The sequence below is a fragment of the Hippopotamus amphibius genome, chromosome 1, assembly GCF_030028045.1.
Source record: "Hippopotamus amphibius kiboko isolate mHipAmp2 chromosome 1, mHipAmp2.hap2, whole genome shotgun sequence".
NCBI lineage: Eukaryota > Metazoa > Chordata > Mammalia > Artiodactyla > Hippopotamidae > Hippopotamus > Hippopotamus amphibius.
In genome coordinates, this window is record NC_080186.1 from 205,979,698 (window position 1) to 205,994,011 (window position 14,314).

The 14,314-nt window shown below is 37.9% G+C and overlaps 1 long non-coding RNA gene across 1 annotated transcript in view; it reads right to left on the reverse strand.

The window, feature by feature from the left end:
• Positions 1-14,314, reverse strand: part of LOC130838766 (uncharacterized) — a 136,448-nt gene that overhangs the window by 22,192 nt on the left and 99,942 nt on the right. The gene's annotated exons all lie outside the window — the stretch shown is intronic.

Consider the following 14,314-nt stretch of genomic DNA (forward strand, 5'->3'; position numbering starts at 1 on the left):
AGAAATGGGTGTCTTTCCACAATTCTCCATGATTTTTCAAAAATTATATGCTTAAAGAATATTTCAGTGCTTTTGAATAAGTGTGACATAACTGTGCTCTATTGTTGTCACTTGTTGTCATTTACCTCCACAGCATCTACCCGTGTGTGGAGCACACAGGAGACATGAAATTAATACAATTTGTCTGATTTTGGAAAAATCGATTATTCCCTCAAAATAGCTCCTCTTTTATTATCTTGTCTCTTGTTTGATGGTCAATTTCTGCTTAGTCATGTTTGCATCATGTTTTTTAGTTTACAGCTGGTGTTAATAAATAATTAACTGGAATTAAGTCTATCTAGTTTTTCTTTCTTAGAGGGTTCACTTGACAACATCTGCACTTACTGATTGTTTTCCTAACAATACACACCCAACTTTCATTGTTATGAGGAACATAAAATGTATTATAAAAATGTTCAACTGACATTTAAATGGTGTACATCTAAAGGTCTTTGATATTGCATTTTCATTTTTAAAGGAATTCCTCTTTTTTCTTTTGAGATTTTACTAAAGAATATTTATATAGTATCCCTGGCACAAATATGTTAGCATTTTAACAGCCAGGTAGCTTTATAAAATTGTCAGTCAGCTGACTGAGTTTATGAATTTAATCTTTCCATGACAATATGACCGGCTTTAACGGTAACTGGCAGAATTGAACAGAAGTTGTATCATTGTATTGATTCAGAATGCACATCCAGCTTTTCCTAACTGTCCAAAGTAAACATTTTGATAAAGGACACTACACTGATCTTCAAATGGTGATGTTTAGAGCCTGCTGTTCCATATAGTAGAAGTAGACATTGACCATGGAAAGCTACCAGAAACTTGAGATGTGGTTCTTCTGAACCGACAAAAGCCAATTCTTCTAAATAAGCATAAAATGTATCAAATTTCAAAGACTTAGTGTGAAGAAAAAAATGCAAAATACCTTATTTTATATTGATTCCATGTTAAAATGACAATAGTCTAGATAGATTGCATTCAATAAAATGTGATTAAAGTTAACGTCACCTGTTTCTTTTTATTTTTTAAAATTTGGCTTCTAGAAAATTGAAAAATATATATGTGGCTAGCATTTGTGGCTTTCATTGTATGCTTTTGGGTGGTGCTGGTCTAGAGCAAATGAAGAAGTGACTGTCTGCTGAGACAGGACACAGCAACTGAAGGAGAAGCCATCTCTCCTTTTAATTAGTTTTGTAATAGCGACAGATTCAATGTCAGACATTTAAAAGAGACAAGACTATTCTCTTCAGTCGAGCAAAACTCCCACTGTGGTTCCTAAGAGTTCTGCCTGAGTGAAACAAATGAGATTAGGCCCATGATGTTTACTTCATACTAAAACATTTTCTTTTCAGAAACTTTCTTAGTACACTGTTGGCTACCAGGCTGTGGAAGTGCAGAACCGAGAAAGGATGAAAGAACAATAAAGGAACAATTTGAAAGTGTTGTTTTGAAACATGTAACTAGTGCTGTCAGCCGCTGGTTCTTTCCATTTTGTACATTTACATTTCCTGACTGTAGTTTAAGAACATTTCACTGCGTGTTACTCTCAATCATCCTTAACCTAGAAGTGCACTGTACATTAGTAACAGTTAATTGGCATATTTAAAGTAAATAGCTGCTTAGTTTTGTTGTGAAGGTTTTGCATACAAATCTCTAACACCACATGCTTTGTTTCAGTAACAAATACCCCTGTCTGCACCACTGCCACTTCTGTCAGTACATGAATAGAGATGCAATCGCACTGAAATACCCGGCACATGAGACAGCAGCCGGAATGATGTGCAGTGTGTAATCAGGCCCTCCTTGCTCGTCACAGATGCCCACACAGAGCGGAGAACACAAGCACATTAAAAGGAGAGGCAATGGCAAGTTTTAGAACGATGGTCAAGAAAGAAAAAGAGAAAAATAAAACAGAAATTATAACTCTGACTACATACTCTCTATGAGTGAATAACCTGAAAGAAAGATTATTTAGTTGACACTGTCTTGGCCTCTGCCATTTGTTCAATGTCAGGTTCACACTCAGCAAGTTTCCCAAAGCTCGGGGAGAGATATCATTCCACTCCTCATTACCCTTGGAGCCTAGGAGCAAGTGGAATTGTGCCTCTTCCTTGGGCAGCAGAGCTAAAATGGGAATGGGTTAGGCATTTGATAAAAGAACATAAAATGACATGAACTTCTTTCCAAATGTGAAGCCAATACAGCTATAATATATACCTTAAAAACAAACAATCCATATTACATTTTGGGTGAATTCCTATATTTCCTAGACCTAGAGGGATGAATCTTTACCTGAGTCCAACTTTCCTTTGCTACCTGGACCAGTAAGTCAAAAGAGACCATCTGGCAGTTATGTGTGTATGGGGTTGTGTGTGTGTGTGTGTGTGTGTGTGTGTGCGTGTGCATGTGTGTGCACTGTGAATTAGATGAAGTGCCACCCATTCCCTTAGCCACAACTCTGCAATAGAATTTCCACAGAAGAAACAATATAAATGGTTATCCATACAGATCAATATTACAGTCTATAAGAACCCTATAAATTTACAAAAAGTTTTAAATAAATTAACAATATCATTAATAATAGTACAATTAGAAATCAGAAATCATAGTAATACTATTGTTAGCCCTAATAACATTATTTCAACTCTATTCAAAGGTTAAAGAAAAAAAAAGAACAGTTTTTATGGAAAAAACCTGGAGAGAGTGAACCATTATTCATTTATAATATTATTTCTTTGACAAAATTTGAATTTGAGATACCAAAAAATATTTTACTTAGAACATCATTGAGGGACTTCCTAGGTGGGTAAGAATCCGCCTGCCAATGCAGGAGACATAGGTTCGATCCCTGCTCCAGGAAGATTCCACATGCCACGGAGCACCTAAGCCCGTGCACCACAACTATTGAGCCTGCGCTCTAGAGCTCATGAGCCACAACTACTGAGCCCATGTGCCACAACTACTGAAGCCTGCGCACCTAGAGCCCGTGCTCTGCAACAAGAGAAGCCACTGCAATGAGAAGCCTGCACACCGCAATGAAGAGTAGCCCCACTCGCCACAACTAGAGAAAGTCCATATGCAGCAATGAAGACCCAATGCAGCCAATAAATAAATAAACAAATTTATATATATATATAAAGAACATCATTGAGATACATCATCATTAAGCAGATGATACATCATCAAGCAGAGATACATCATCAAGTAGCATCATTGCTACTTTTGTTATGGGCCACCAGCTATGGTATTTTTCAGTGCTTGGAATATGCCAACACATCCTGCAAAGGTAGGAGTGGTCTGAACATGTGTCCTTCAACCACTCCCATGTGTTATGTCTACCTCATAAGCAAAGTTGCAAATAATGTTATTTTAAACATCAGAAAATGTGAAGAGGGGAACCTCTCTTTCTCAAAACTATCAGGAACAATTTTCCATCTGTTCTAAGTTTCTAATATTGAACTCTTCAGTTGAGGTCCACAGTCTTTCATGGTTCACTGTAAATTTCTAAGTAGATGTTTTGCCATCACTAACTTAAAACTAAAAAGCCCGAATTCCTGGTGTTTTCAAGGCTCTATTTCTGATGAAGATTTTCCATATCTACTGGGAATAACACCGTCCAGGCTGATACTGGGGCAGCGTTTGCCTCCTTGTCACGCAGCCCATTCAATTCAGGACTTCAGGACCTCATCCTGTTCCTTCTCCTGGATAGTATTTCCAAGATGTATGTATTCCTTTCCTTCCACAACTACCATTAAAGCTCTTGAGTAATGGTTAACACATAACTAGATGACTTCTCTAACCACCTTGCTGTGGGTGGATCCATTGTCTCAATTTTGATCCATCTTACATAAAATGATGAAATTATGGACTCTAAACTGGTGCTTCTCACAGACACAGAAAACAAACTATGGTTACCAAAGGGGAAAAGGGATGGGGGAGGGATGAATTAGGAGTCTGGGATTAGCAGACACAAACTTCTGTATATAAAATAGATAAATAACTAGAACCTACTGTACAGCACAGGGAGCTATATTCAATATCCTGTAATAAACCACAATGGAAAAGGATATGAAAAAGGATAGATAGGTAGATAGATAGATAGATACTGAATCACTTTGCTGTACACCAGAAACTAACACAACATTGTAAATCAACTACACTTCAATTAAAAAAATAAAGAAATAAAAATAAAATGGTGCTTCTTAAACTATCTATGGTAGTGAACACAGTTTTTATTTCCTCTAATCCATAATGGACTGAAATTTTGGCAAGCTGAAACAAAATGAATTTCTGGAGAAGTAATCACATGCTTGGACATTACAGCTATGTCAAACTGCTATGGAAGTTTCTAAATGATGACTCTCAATTCCTATATTTGCCTCACTATAGACCTTTACCAGTTTGCTCACCTGAGTCAGTCTTCAGACCACACTCTGAATAGCACCAATGAGCTACCTTCTATCAAATCACCATTATTTCCTAGGCTTGCTATTGATATACTTCCAGTATATACCTTTTATATACTAAAAGTAAATATAAAACTAAATTATCTGTTCAAATGACTTGTACCTGAAAAAGACCTGAAGAGCCATTAAATAATCTCTGATCATAAAACACTTTAGAAGTCTATAGGTGTTAGATAAAATCTAAAGATAATAAAAGATCAAATCTAAAACAATCAAAGATCTTATGGCAAAGAAGTAACAATACCATGATCAAAGTACGAGAGGGCAGGAAGATACCTGAAAATATTTTGGCCACAAAAGTCATATGGAGAACTAGAGAAATAACGCCCCCCCCCCAAAAAAAAACCCACTCAAGCTTATTTTAAACATTTTAAAAAATGTTCTGCAAAGGGGACACACAAACTGTACCCAAGATCTCCTCACCAAGATGGCCAAATTCAGAACTGCAGAGCAATGTAGAAATAAACATTAAATAATAGGTTCTCCTGTGAACTCTCCCTTTACAGCTAGTAAGTTTTTAAAAAATCATCAAACTGTTTATTCTGTTTTATATAAACAAAATCGCTAGATGAATTCCTGAAATGTCAACTATATTGACTGATATCAATATGTTGCAGAGATACAAAGAGATATCTCAGGTGAGATGCTCGCCCTGCAGCTGTGCCTGGGCATACCATTTGTTTTATGGACTAAAATGCAGAGCTAGCAGCACCCTCATTCCTAGGCTCAAAGAGTCATAATAATCCCCTTCCTTCTGGGTTCCACTGCTTGAGCCAGATTACTTTTCATACTGTTTCTTCATATACTTTGCAACACGATCACATCGCATTTTTCTTCAAAACTCTGGCAGATTGTTTGGGCTAGAGATAGATGGAGACAAGAGGCACCATCTGGTGCAAGATCTTTATTCCTTGTTAACACTGCAGGAGTTCTGGTATTTTACATGGTTCAGGCAGTTGCAAGGATTTTTTTTTTAGTGTATAGATTGAGAAGGTGTAAGATGGTCAAAGGGCCCTGGCACCGTCTGATCACATCACTGATTTCCTTGGTGTAGAGTTGGGTTTTTTGTTTTTGTTGTTCGGTTTTTTCCTTTTTTTTTTTCCTTTTTTTTTTTTTCAATTCAGACAACCAGTGGCATATGGTTTCATGATTCACAAAGATGGTCCTTGACTATAGATTTGACGATCTCAACATAACTTCCAGGCTTGCCAGAGCTGTGTTACAGCAGAGAGAGCAAATAGCTCAGGATATTTCTCCTCTGATGAGTAAGCTCCAAAATCACAGGTTTAAATCTGATCTGGGATTGAAAGAAAAGGAGCTATGTCCTCCCATGCCAGCATCCATGCTTTTCTTGTCAGAGGTGAGTGTCTATTTCTATATCATTGACCCATGGGCTTCAGGGACCAAAAGATCAAATAATGCCCAGCTGAATCCTGTTGACTCAGACTGACTACACACTTGTTCTTTTCCATACCTGTCTATTCTTTGGAATTCCAAGCGCTTCCTGAAATTTAGCTTTTGTTCTAAAAATCTAGTGACTGTTTAATAGAAAAAATTTTCGCCTTCCATACACAATTAAAGTCAGTATTTTCTAACAGAATTAGAACTCTATTAGAACAGAGTTGGGAGCCAGGAGGTTTGCCTGATACTCACAGCTACCTTGTGAGGATAAGTGAAAAAATGAAGTGGAACGGTGTGGTGGAAACAAACTAAAACACCAGAAAATGTGGCTTATACAAGTTAATCTTGACTGTAATTTAAGAATAAAGTTAAAGGAAGCCTTCACCTGTTGATCCCCGATTTCAGAAGGCTACTCGGAGTTACTGCCTTTGGAATGTGTGGTCAAAAATTTGAAGTATCTTTCCAATGAGTAGATTAATTCCATCTTAATCTCTGTGAGCTGCTATGCCATCACCCTGGACACACATGGTCCCCATTCTCCTGTCTCCTTAGCTATTTTTGGTGCTTTTGTTAAACCCAGACTAAACCCTCGCTTCTTTTTCATGCTTCCTCTGGACACTATCTTACCTCAAGGCTCACCTTTATACACAGTTTTCAGGGCCTATGAATTATGCCATTTTTCTACTGAGTCCTTTGACCACTTGTCCTTGCCATCCACCACTCCCTCAGTGAAAACCTCCTTTTTTGATATCATGAAATGGTACAGATACCAGTGGATATGAACTGAAACAAAGAAGGAAAAGAAGGAATAACAGAACATGTCTAAGAAAAAAGAGAGTGCTATGTTGAAGGAAGCAGATGTCAATACGACAGCAGATGGTGTAGATAAACTCAGTACTAGTATGGTCAACTTGTTGCATTTGCCACATGGTCGCAACTGCAAATCATACATACAAAACTCAGAAGTATAACAAGCCATGCAGGTGGTTATTCATTGATGTTCTGTAGTCAAGAGCTATGTCCCAATCAATGCTTTCTACATTTGTCCAAAAGACAGAGTACCTCGCAATGTGTAGGTCATTCTTCTTAAAAGCTAATGATGCATGAGGAGTCTTATTTTTATGTTAACAGTAGACAATCTCCTTCAAAGTTCAAAGGAGAGATATATGTATACTTCTCACACCCCTCAGACTCAATTCTGTAATAGGACACAGCTTTCTCTTGGACAGATGCCCCCAAAAGAAAAAATGAATATACATCGCTCTGTCTTGATAAAGTAGGAGAAAGCAATGTCCCTGTAGCAGCCTATTTCTTCTCCACTCTGTGTGTTGGAGGTGAAACAGAAGGTGGAGTCCAGGGAGTGGTCAACATCACTGTGCTTTAAATTGTAGTAACTTGCGAAATTCAGGCTTGGGAGATAAATCTGAAGCTAGGGACAAATTTAGGCTCCAAGTTGCTGTCAATAAATAGATCATCCCCAAATCTCCAACGGTTCCCAAGCGAATAGAAAATAAAGGCCACACTTATCAAATTGACATTTAGAGCTCTCCACAATCTGATAGCAACCTATCTTTCCAACATTTAAACTGCTGTTTTCATTCACTAACCCTCAGTTCCCTGCAGAAAAATCTATTCACTGTTACTTAAAAACATTATATGGATTCCAGAGGCTACAATTTCGTTTACATGTATCCCTTTTTGGTGAGGGCTGCCTCCTTACTTCTCAGCTTATCTGAACAACATCCTCCCTTTTCATCCATCCTAAAGGCTCATGCTGTGTTCTCTTCCCAGTTGCTCTGGACCCTGATGATTCCCTTTCTTTTCTGAGCATCCAGAGAACTGATCTCCCACACTATTCACTAGGCTATTACTGTCCGCTATCTTTGGTTGCTAGTTAACATTTTTTTCATATGTCCAGTCCTCTCCACCAAATTCTGCTGTGCCAGGTGCTGTGGTTAAGTCCCACAGTGTAAGTTCCTTTAAGGAAATCACTCATTTCTATGTGCAGCCTTCACAGAGCTTAGAAAAGGCACTCGTGGTATTTGTCAATGGATCATTTTATTGAATTCCTGCATTTTAAATATAAGTGCATAATCAATGTTAAGTGTTTGACTCCAAATTTCTCCAACTGTAAAGACTTTTGCCAAGTTGAGGCTGGCTTTATAAAAGCATATTGCTAGGCATTAATGTAAGCCTAAGATAACACCCTAAAGTCAAAGATAGAAAAATACAGATTGAAAGCCTAAGAAATAAAGTAGAGATAAAATTAAAAATTTCCTTTAAAACTCTGCAATAACACGCTCTGGTTTTTAAGATATTTTTTCAATATAACTAATAGTTTGACCATCAACACAGTACTACAAGAGATTTTTTTTTTTTTTTTAATGAGAGATCTGTAGGCTTGAAGCCATCAGGTATGGACAGCAAAAATAAAACATACAAACTTGATTGTGGTGAAAATACTGAGACAAACCTGGTCTGTATACTCTCAGCTAGGCTCTGAAAGAAGCAAACTTCTGAATAAGCTAGGACAATGGAGTATTCTAAAAAGAATTTGGGAACAGAAATTAGGGCAGACAACAGTGTCTAGAAAAATAAATGTAGTGACAAAGACAAATTTTACACCCGCTGCAGTGTGATGACATCTACATAGGACTACTGCACAAACTTTATGCCAAAGTAACCATTCCATTCAGCCAAACAATTGGAAATTCAGTCAGACAACAAAGTGGATTGACTTCACTCAGTTAATTGCCCAGTTAACTGAACTGACTGAATGTGCAGGCATTAAAAAACTTTGCTAGTAACTAAAGCGGCCTTAAAATTCAAAGAGTATATAGCGGTAAAAAGCATTTCCTAAGCTTAAAGTAACATACAAAATGTAGTGCCACGGACCATAAACTGTCCGCCAAAGACGCATGCTCCTCTCCATAGTGTAGAGTTGTTACTGGAAAGTGACTGTTCTGCCAGAAACTCCATTTCCCAGTCCCCTTGCATTCAAGTGAGGCCATCTGACTAGTTCTCATTAAGAAAGGAAGGAAGGAAGGAAGGAAGGAAGGAAGGCAGGAAGAGAAAGGAAAGAAAAAGCAAAGCAAAGAGCCTAAGTGGTATGGGCTCTTCGGAGGATGATTTCCTTAAATCCATTTGTGCCTTCACCATGTTCCCTCCTCCCCTATCCACCCAGGCTTTTCTCCTTGAAATGCTTTCACCATTGCTACATTTTGGTCCTTAAGGTTGGAAGAAATTTTGTCATAAGCTAAGAGTATTAGTCAGCTCAGGCTGCTATAACAACAACAACAACAACAACAACAGCAATACCATCAACTGGGTGGGTTAACAACAGACATTTCTTTATCACAGTTCTGGAGGTTAGGAAGTCCAAGATCAAGGTGCCCATAGATTTAGCTCTTAGCAAAGGTCTTCTTCCTGGCTTGCAGAAGTCGACCATCTTTCTGTATCCTCACATGGTGGCGAGAGGAAGCTCTAATGTCTCTTCCTCCTGTTATAAGGACACTAAACCCATCACAGGGGCTCCACCCTCAAGACCTCATCTCAACTAAATCATCTCCCCAAAACCCCTACTAATACCTCCTACTACCATCACATTGGGATGAGGACTTCAACATATGAATTTGGGGGGGGGGGACACAAACATTCAGTCCATACGAGTAAGATTTCTACACCCAAATCTGATATTTATTAATTTCTATTTACCTATTCAAAGCTTGAAAAGAGGCTTAGAAAAGAGCCTAATTGTTCGGAGAAAACTGGGACTACTGTCCATGCAATACAATTTGACATTTGATTATAATAAAAATAATGCTGCTGCTGATGATGATAAAAAGTGAACAGTTTTTTGCTTGTTTTTAAAAAAAAGAGATTTTTTTTTAAGCTCTTTATTGGAATATAATTGCTTTACACTCCTGTACCAGTTTTTGAGGTACACCAAAGTGAATCAGCTGTATTTATACATACATCCCCATATTCCCTCCCTCCCATGATTCCCTCCCACTCTCCCTGTCCTGGCCCTCTAAGGCATCACTCATCATCGAGTTGATCTCCCTTTGTTATATAGCAACTTCCCACTAGCTATCTATTTTACAGTCCGTAGTGTATATACGTATATGCTACTCTCTCACTTCGTCCCAGCTTCCCCTTTGCCCCCCGGCCCCCTGACCCCATGTCCTCCAGCCCATTCTCTGCATCTGCATCCTTATACTTGCCCTGTCACAGGGTTCATCAGTACCCTTTTTCTTTTTTTTTTTTAGATTCCATATATATGAGTTAGCATACAGTATTTGTTTTTATCTTTCTGGCTTACTTGACTCTGTATGACAGACTCTAGGTCTATCCACCTCATTACATATAGCTCCATTTCATTCCTTTTAATGACTGAGTAATATTCCATTGTATACATGTGCCACATCTTCTTTATCCATTCATCTGTTGATGGGCATTTAGGTTGCTTCCATGTCCTGGCTATTGTAAATAGTGCTGCAGTGAACATTATGGTACATGTTTCTTTTTGGATTATGGTTTTCTCTGGGTATATGCCCAGTAGTGGGATGACTGGGTCATATGGTAGTTCTATTTGTAGTTTTTTAAGGAACCTCCAAACTGTTTTCCATGGTGGCTGTACCAACTTACATTTCCACCAACAGTGCAGGAGAGTTCCCTTTTCTCTACACCCTCTCCAACATGTATTGTTTCTAGATGTTTTGATGATGGCCATTCTGACCAGTGTGAGGGGATACCTCATTGTGGCTTTGACTTGCATTTCCCTAATGATTAGCAATGTTGAGCATCTTTTCATGTGTTTGTTGGCCATCTGTATGTCTTCTTTGGAGAAATGTTTATTTAGGTCTTCCGCCCATTTGTGGATTGGGTTATTTGCTTTTTTGGTATGAAGCTGCATGAGCTGCTTGTCTATTTTGGAGATTAATCCTTTGTCTGTTGCTTCGTTGGCAAGTATTTTCTCCCATTCTGAGGGTTGTCTTCTTATCTTGTTTATGGTTTCTTTCGCTGTGCAAAAGCTTTTAAGTTTCATGAGGTCCCATTTGTTTATTCTTGATTTTATGTCCATGATTCTAGGAGGTGGGTCAAAAAGGATCTTGCTTTGATAGATGTCATAGAGTGTCCTGCCTATGTTTTCTTCTAGGAGTTTTATAGTGTCTGGCCTTACACTTAGGTCTTGAATCCATTTTGAGTATATTTTTGTGTATGGTGTTAGGAAGTGTTCTAATTTCATGCTTTTACATGTTGCTGTCCAATTTTCCCAGCACCACTTATTGAAGAGGCTGTCTTTTTTCCATTGTATATTCTTGCCCCCTTTGTCAAAGATAAGGTGCCCATGTGTGCTTGGGTTTACCTTTGAGTTCTCTATTCTGTTCCATTGATCTTCCTTTCTATTTTTGTGCCAGGACCATACTGTCTTCATCACTGTGGCCTTGTAGTATAGTTTGAAGTCAGGAAGCCTAATTCCACCAACTCCATCTTTCCTTCTCAAGATTGCTTTGGCTATTCAGGGTCTTTTGCATTTCCATACAAATGGTAAGATTTCTTGCTCTAGTTCTGTGAAAAATGCCGTTGGTAATTTGATAGGGATTGCGTTGAATCTGTAAATTGCTTTGGGTAGTACAGTCATTTTCACAATGTTGATTCTTCCAATCCAAGAACATGGTATGTCTCTCCATCTGTTTGTATCGTCTTTGATTTCTTTCATCAGTGTCTTATAGTTTTCTGCATACAGGTCTTTTGCCTCCTTAGGCAGGTTTATTCCTAGGTATTTTATTCTTTTTGTTGTAATGGTAAATGGGAGAGTTTCCTTAATTTCTCTTTCTGCTTTTTCATTGTTAGTGTATAGGAATGCAAGAGATTTCTGCGAAAAAAAGAGATTCTTATAACAATTTGTTAAAATAAATATCACGTTTTAAAGGCTTTTCTTTTTAGTCTTTCAAAAGGAAAAACTATTTCTTTCAATTAAAACTGAACTAGTCACAGCTTAAGAAGTCTCTCTATAATTGTGTTTAAGCCTGTTGCAGTGTATTCCCCCGAAGGTATTCATTGGTAAGACCTGTAGGGCATTACTATAGCCCTGTGTTAAAAGTTAAGCAAGAGAGTAGCACAGACATATATATATATACTACCAACTGTAAAATAGATAGTCAGTGGGAAGTTGTTGTATAACAAAGGGAGTTCAACTCGAGGATGGAAGATGCCTTAGAGGACTGGGGTGGGGAGGGTGGGGGGGGACTGGGGGGGGAGTCAAGGAAGGGAGGGAATACGGGGATATGTGTATAAAAACAGACGATTGAACTTGGTGTATCCCCAAAAAAATAAAAAAAATAAAAAAAAAAAAAGTTAACGGATTCAAAGCACAGTCCATCCAAGTATGCCCCCTGCAGAGTCCTTACTATTATTCGGTGCAAAGACCTACATTGTCTTCCTAACCATCTAATTTAGAATGAACTTAGATCTTAGATGAGCTCTTATCTTCAATGTAGTCTTGCAGAGCCAGCAACATTACCCAGAAGCTGGACCAGGAAAAATAGAAAGTAGGGTCCTGTGAAGTGCAAAGGCATGAGACAAACCCTAAGAGTTCATAAGATCTTAGAAATGAACCACACTTTACTTAACTGTCCTACAATTTCTTTCACTGTTAGCTAATCAGCATTTACAAAGTTAAATGAGTAGCTTAAGCAAAAATTCCATTTTTAAAAAATATTTAAGAACTACTCTTCCTTGGTTTGAACTGATTTTCCCATTTTCCCCCAACGTATGCTGTTGTTTGGGGTTTCCAAATATAATAGCGCTTCTGACCCTTCTTAATTGCACCATAATGGGTGTTAAGCACAGGAGTGTGTGCAAACAGACTCAACTTTTCTAGTCTTTGACTGTTCCTTGCCTCTGGCCTCTGTCAGAAAGGCTTGCTAACTGCATCTCAGGGGAGCAATCACACGGCTTGACTCAGCCTGTGGCTCTGACTATTGGGACTTCCTGAAGTCACAACCACTTTGGCGTCCAGAACTGGGGCATGGCGTGTCTACTCCTCATAAAATCCAGAGATTGCAAGGGAAGTGTGAAACGTGAGAGCTGATTAGGGATGCACCTTAAATGGTATCAAGGGAGCCAGTTAGCAATGCAAAATATGAGATAATATAAACATAACATTCACTGCCAGTTGATCACTTATGTGAGTCCCACAAAAAGCAAAATGCAACAGCAAAAAAACTGGAGATGAGCAATAAATACAAGATTTCCTCCAAGATAATTTTGCATAAAAGTTCAATTTCATGGGAAAAAAATGCATAATAAAATGACGTGGAATGATATGCCAGAAACATTTGATATGTCTATTTGTTTTTCTGGAACTTGCTTGGTATTAATCATTTCTAATGGGTATATCCAGTCTTTGTTATACATACACCCTTTCTTTCTTGCATGTTATTGATTGAGAGAATTTAAAGTTGGAAGATGCAATTATTTCGGCTGTATTTAACCTTCTGTGACTACAAAGAACGATTCCATTTTCACTAGTAAGAAGCCAAAGTAATTTTAATTCAGGAATTTCTCTTTTAATTATTAGTTTTTAAAGAACACAGCATCGTACTTAGCAGAGGGTCCCTTTCTTCCTCAGTATGCTGGGGTAGCTACTCTCCTGTCAGCCTAGGCTTTCAGAGAGAAGAGAAAAAAATCTTCATAAAAGCCTTGGCCTAATTAACAAGAATGAACTAGATTTTATGATGAACAATTTATAGGCAGTTAATAGAGCTCATACACGGTAGCCAGGAGCTAGATAATTTATCATAAAAGGAATCTCAGTTACACTCCTAATCCTCATTCTCTTGATACTGCAACCAACTGCATTCACAATTGCTACTTTTATAAGCTTTGATTTACTGACAAATGATGCTGCATTTTATAGAGTCATAATGAAACTTATAAATGCACTAAATTCTTGTATCTCTGCCCATATGCTTCAAGTTCTTTGCCAAACAATTTACTCTCCTACATTGTTATCGCTAGATAAAAATAATTTTTCAAAGATCTCCTAAGGATTCTTCATACGAGCACAAATGAGAATTAAAAAATAGCAAATTGTTTATTAACCATCCTAAGTATTTGTTGAAAAGAGACTGATTTACCCCTAAAAGAACAATGCAGCTGTTGTAATGAGTTTTGAAAGATAAATACTTCTCAAAATTACAAATAAGATAAAATAGCTAATATCCAAATGTAATTTCTTAAAGGACAGAATTTAAAGTAGGTGAGACCCAGGAAATCATATTGTTTCCTTCCCCTTGGTGTCTTATTGCTGTTTGTGTTTTAAAGTTATAACAAAATACAGCATGCTGGGTGGGCAGAACTGGGTGACCATCCATATACTGCCATCGGATCAGCTA